Genomic DNA, 6000 nt, shown 5'->3' on the forward strand with positions numbered 1-6000 from the left:
GCTGTGAACGTACGAACCTTGTTCTTTCGAGCATTTTCTTATTGCAATCTCGAAATATGCGGGCTTGAATAAAAAATCCACCGAAGCGGAAAGTTCGATCAGTAATTAGATTTATTTAGGCGCAAATCGTTTCAGCAGCAGACAGTGATCGTCAGTTGTTTACCGTATGTATTCTAAACTGTATGAGTGAAGGTGTTGTGCCGCAATGGGGTCGATTTTTTAGAAGACGCAAAACAAACGTTTAATATGAACAGACGAGTGGAACGCCTCCTGTTGTTAGGAATTGCCTGGTCATGAAAACTGACGAAACAGGTCGTTAAAATCGAGGATTCCCCACCTCTGAACATTCTGCACAATTCCCTTATGTTTCTGTACGCAGCTGTCGCCGATAACGTGGGGTACCGAAAGTTCTGTGCTCAGTGGGTACCGAAATTGCTTGTAGGATTTCTCAATGTCTGACAAATGGGCTATGCTTTAGACTTCCATTCACACTACGCTGCGGAAGCAGAAGGTGTTTTAAAGGGAACTCCGGTTGGTGATGAAACTTTGGTGTCATACGTAACCACCGAAACGAAGTATCAGTGAGTAGTTTGGGGCCGCTACCAGTTCTCCATCAATCCGAAGAAAGCTCACCAAACTTTGTCTTCGAGGAAGGTTGTAGCTACGCTTGTGTGGGATACCGAGAGATTTATCTGGTTGAATTCATAGAGCGTGGAGCCAGGATCACATTAGAAATCCACTGTGAAAATTTGAAGAAAATGAAGTGAGCCATTATAAACAAATATCGCTGTATATTGACCCCCGGTGTTGTGTTTTTGCGTGGCAATACCTGTTCCCACAACGCCTAAAAGCTTTATAAATTTTGAAGAAATTTTCGATAATACCCTATGTGGCCCATTCCTGGCGCCAAGTGAGTTTCATCTCGTCGCTGGCATAAGTAGTGGCTTGCGTCGTAGCACTTTGATGAAGATAACAAAATTCAAAATTCCGTGAGTAAATATCTACGCGCCCGTGTGGCCAAACTTTACGAAGAAGGAATTTGTAAATTAATGATCCGCTATGATAAATGTTTTAAGTTAAAATGCTATTCTGAAAACTAGAAAAAAATTAAGTTACAGTGTGTATATAATATTTTGATCCATGGGGTTTCTATTTAAAGCCCAAACGAAGTCAATTTTCGAAACGCTTCTTGCATCGTTAAAGCAAGCAGTGGGGCGAGAGACAGTTTTATTCATCGTTAGCATGATTGTTACATGTATAATAAAATCTACCATCTGTGTACCGAGTGATTGGTGCTCGTGGTCTTCGTTGTGGATAGACCCAGGTTCGATTCCTCCTATCTCCTCAGATAGTCTTAGGTAGGGAAGTCTAGAACGTATAGAACGCCAGTTTATGTAAAACGTACATCGGCGGAATCCCATTCGTAATATCCAGCCAGATATTTAGAACTGTAACGTGATAAATTAATCTATCGGAGCCTGTGAAGCGAGTCCGGCCATCCTGATTTAGGTTTTCCGGGATTTTCCTAAATCACTGAAAGGGCACGGCCGACTTCCTTCCCCATCCTTCCCTAATCCGATGATACCGATGATCGCGCTGTCTGGTCTCCTTCCCCAACCAACCAACCAACCAACCTGTGAAGCACTTGTAGAATTACGTAAACCTATTAGTATTCTTAATTTTTTTGTGACAAGATTAATGTAGCGTTATGACATGTATTCCATGTTTGTGCATGGTTGTTAGACAGCAATCACAAATGCAACAAATCACCCACACATAAACTTTCATATCTGGCAAAATATAACATGCTTGGAGAATGCATCAATATGCATGTGCAGATGACTGCAAGTCCCATCATGATGTAGATTAAGCAAGCAGAATATAAAAAATAAACGAGTTCAGCCTTTTCAAGTAAATATTAGGAAGAAAACTCTATTGCGTGTGTAGAATGTTGTTGCTTAGAAATTTACTATGTTGTATAAATCAGAGCGCTGCTGACAAGACTGATATGAAAATATTGTACATAATGGTGTTCACCAAATGAAACAGCAAGTGGTAGGAAGGGAACTGCCCATAATTAATTATATTGCGTGAATCATGCACAGCTGATTCCTCCTGCAATTTCCTGTCTTTATGAGCTGCCAGGAATGCTGCAATTTAAGCGATAATCCCTCCTCTTTCTCTTCTCGGTCCCGAGAAGAATGATCCAGAAAGCATGTGCACCTTTACACAATCAACACCCAAGGAAGTTCTTCCAGGTGGCACACTGCATAAAAATTTATTACACATAAAATGAATCGTTGTAAACCATATTAAAACGTCAATATTTATTTGTCTTATCGCACATAATAGCAGAATTACTGAGACAGTGACTCCATCAGGACCATGTACCATATGTTGTGACACCAAGAAAGATAGGTATACAGGTAGAGTGTTTGGAAAAATAAGTAATGTTGGTCACAACGTCACTTACGATGGTAAACAGAATGTTCTCCTGTATTTAGCAGGTGCAATATGTGCCACCTTGTCAGTCGTTGTTTGGACGTCGAGTGAGTAAGAGTGTTAGTATAGTTTTAAGTAAAGTGCCTCATGTGATTGATTATGCTGCAGCAAGGTACGCCCTATCAGGTTGCATCCAATTGTTGTTTATTAAGAATTTTTAATAGATGGGCAATAGCAGCTACCTTTTAAAAGAACCTACTCAGAAGTATGTAGCGAAATTGTCACCACCGGAAGGAGGTCTGCGGTCACCTAACGAGGGGAATGGTGAACACCAAGGGAGGCCTGTCAGCCATTCAGCAGGGGAATGGTGGTCACTCAAGGGGACTAGGTGGCCACCTAAAGGAAGGATAGCTACCTAAAGGATTGATGGGAGCCTAGGTGAAATGGCGGCCACCCAAACGGGCAACAGTGGCCACCCAAACGTGCAAAAGTGGTCACTAGGTGAAATGGTGACCACCCAAAGGGGGAACAGTGGCCACCTGTGGGAAATGGCGGTGATCAGCTACAGGGGGAATGGTGAATACCTAGGGGGACTGGTGACAACCCAAAGAATTCTTTCTGTCATGCAGGTGCAAAACGTCTTTTCTCAAATCAATGAGATGTGTGCAGTGGATTATTTTCTGCAAGTGCTTCTACTATACACAACGTATTATTAGGCGACTACGGCTCCACTATCACTCAAAACAACTACGCATTGCCTGGATGAACAACATCGTGTGAAGTAAGCCTTAATGCTGTTGTCCACGGCTCAAGGGTTTCACTCCTGAAAACAGAAGATACTTGTGGCAGCACTTCACTGTTGACAGTTTCTCCTAGGCCGAATTTAATCCCTCTAAGTTCAACCACATATCACCAAAGTCAATTGGCAACCTGTGTTATAAGAAAATGTAGAATCATACGGTATCCTTCACTTACACGATGTATGATATCTGCACATAATTTAAAATTTTCTGATCAACCGGAATTTTATTGAACCCAGAGATTCCGTATTACAATCCCCAACCCCGTGGAGATTAATGCACAGTGGGTTCTGTTGTACACATGGCTGAACAGGTACACAAAAATATCACGAGGAGCCGCCACGACACTGGCCAATCAAGGGACTGGCACCTTCTCTGTTCCGAGCAGCAACCTCCAGGTGGTGGTCGCTGTTCGGGACCACTTTCTGCTTCCGACGATCAGTTCGTAGTATCCATCCGCAGATAATGTTTCCAGCCACCACAGAGAGCGCTGTCAACCAGGAACTACTTTGCTTCCATTTAGTACTTGCAGAGATGGGGATCCACCGATGGGCAGAAAGGACGCGACCGCAGACACTCTCGCAGTTCAGGACCTACAACGCCAACTGTTTCTGCGGATCAGCCATTCCAACAGGTGCCATCATTTCCTGTAAATTATGTTACAGAGCACTGTTCTGCGAGTTCCGGTCAGAGGTCAGCATTTCGACTTAGCTGTCGATGTTTATGGAGAACGTGGACAATCAGGAACGAGTGTCTGCGTTATTGCTTTCAGTCATACTGAAAACGAACAGGTTGCCAACGGATACAGATTTAAATTTCATTGTATTAGGTGTAGGAGATCACTTACCATGCTGCAAACTTTTATCAAATGTATGTACAGTTTTGTATCATAACAGTTACTAAATTTTATTCGCTATTTCTTACAGCGTTGTCATATTTCAGTTCTAATGCCGACCTGTCAAAAAGTGTTTGATTAGTAAGAACTAGTGTACACTGCCACCCATTCTATAGTCCTGTACAAATAAGTTTTCTGCTACTGTAGATGTTTGGGTGGGAACTGATAGTAACATCCAGTTACAACAACCTAACAGATTCCATCGCCTCCGATTTACAAGGTCAACACTGAGGATGTAATATGCCTGCTGCCAACTAATTACACAATGCGAATAAAGTAATGCTCAATAATACGACTAGATCAAGCCTAGGTGTGTTATCTTTCCCTTTCTTTGTAAACCGCATGATTGGGCAGGTCTAATATTCGTGTTAATTACCATTATTGATATATTTCCTTGTAAAACAGCTTCTTTCTTCAAAATACTCAGCAGTTTTAGAAACTTCTGAGCAAAGTAAATTGAGATGTGAACGTCGATTATTATTTGTTTCGCGTCTAAGGTCTCTGAAAGACAGTTAATACGGTAGGTTTCTTTATTTCCGAATGTAATGCTAAATAATCAAGCAGCTACACATAGAAGTCAGAAGTACATTGTAGCATTAACGGTGAGTACGTCTTCTACGCTGTTATTTCGTCAGCAAACTCCCTTAAACCTCTACCCATTAATCACTGTTGTATCGTAGTTTACAAGTATGACGGTTTATAGCTAATAAATTATGTAATTTAATTAGTAATAAAATCCAAAAACACTCATGTTCAGAAAAAAATAAAACACTTTGAAAGACTACAGATAGGACGTTCATATTCACAGGACAAATGCATTAGTATGTTCTGCAGTAACGATTAGTATTAGAAACTTACTGGCTCGCGGGTTCATCGAGATTTTGGTGCAACATCAAATACCAGTAAACTTTCTCTGCGGATCTCGTTGTTACTATAAACCGAAGGTAATGGGTTAGTGGTTACTCATGCTGACGTACGCACGAACGGTACTGGCAAATCAGTGAATTTGCAACAGGGAGCATTAATGGCATGATAGAATGTGACACATCCATCGGGGAAATTGCTGCTCGTGTGAGACGAAGTTTCGTTACAGTGCAATAGTTGTGTGCCGAATGGTTCACAAAAGGTCATTGATCACGACCGACGAGATGGGTCAGGTTGCACCACCCAGACCAGCCCCTGAAAAGACCGGCACCTCGTCATAATGGTATTGCAGGGCATATCTGCGTCCTCCTCGGCTCTGGCGCAACAGTGGAACACCTCGTACGCTATCACGAGTGACAGTCCGTCGCCGCTTATTACGGCATGGGTTAAGTGCGCGGCGTCCACTTCTCCCGCTACCTTTGACGAATGTGCATAAACGTGATGGAGCATGGTGGTTCTCAGCAGACAGGGTGAGAGGCATCACAGTGACTGCATTCGCAAAAGACATACAGCACCAATTTCAAGCCTTACGGTGTGGGGCGCTATCGAGTACTACCACAAACAACAGTTGGTGCGTGTCTAGGACAATGTGACCAACGTGAATGACATCCGGTGACACGTACCCATATCCATTTTGCACAACATCCCAGACGCCATTTTTCAGCAAGACACTGCACAACCACTCAGAAAGCATAGCATTGAGCTGGTCTGTATTTCATCACACCACCTGAGCTGGGCTGACTGAATGATGAAAGAAGAAGGATATCCATGTAGGCTCTACTGTACCAGGCAGCATACTTGGTGCGATATCTTCTTAAAGGGCTTTCAGGATATCACAAATGAGACGCCACAGTTAGTCACAAAACTTGCTCGTCTTACAATGCTGCATAATCGGTAACAACACGACCTCATAAGGTAAACTGTAGATATTTCATCGAA

Source organism: Schistocerca gregaria, chromosome 1 (genome assembly GCF_023897955.1).
Source record: "Schistocerca gregaria isolate iqSchGreg1 chromosome 1, iqSchGreg1.2, whole genome shotgun sequence".
NCBI lineage: Eukaryota > Metazoa > Arthropoda > Insecta > Orthoptera > Acrididae > Schistocerca > Schistocerca gregaria.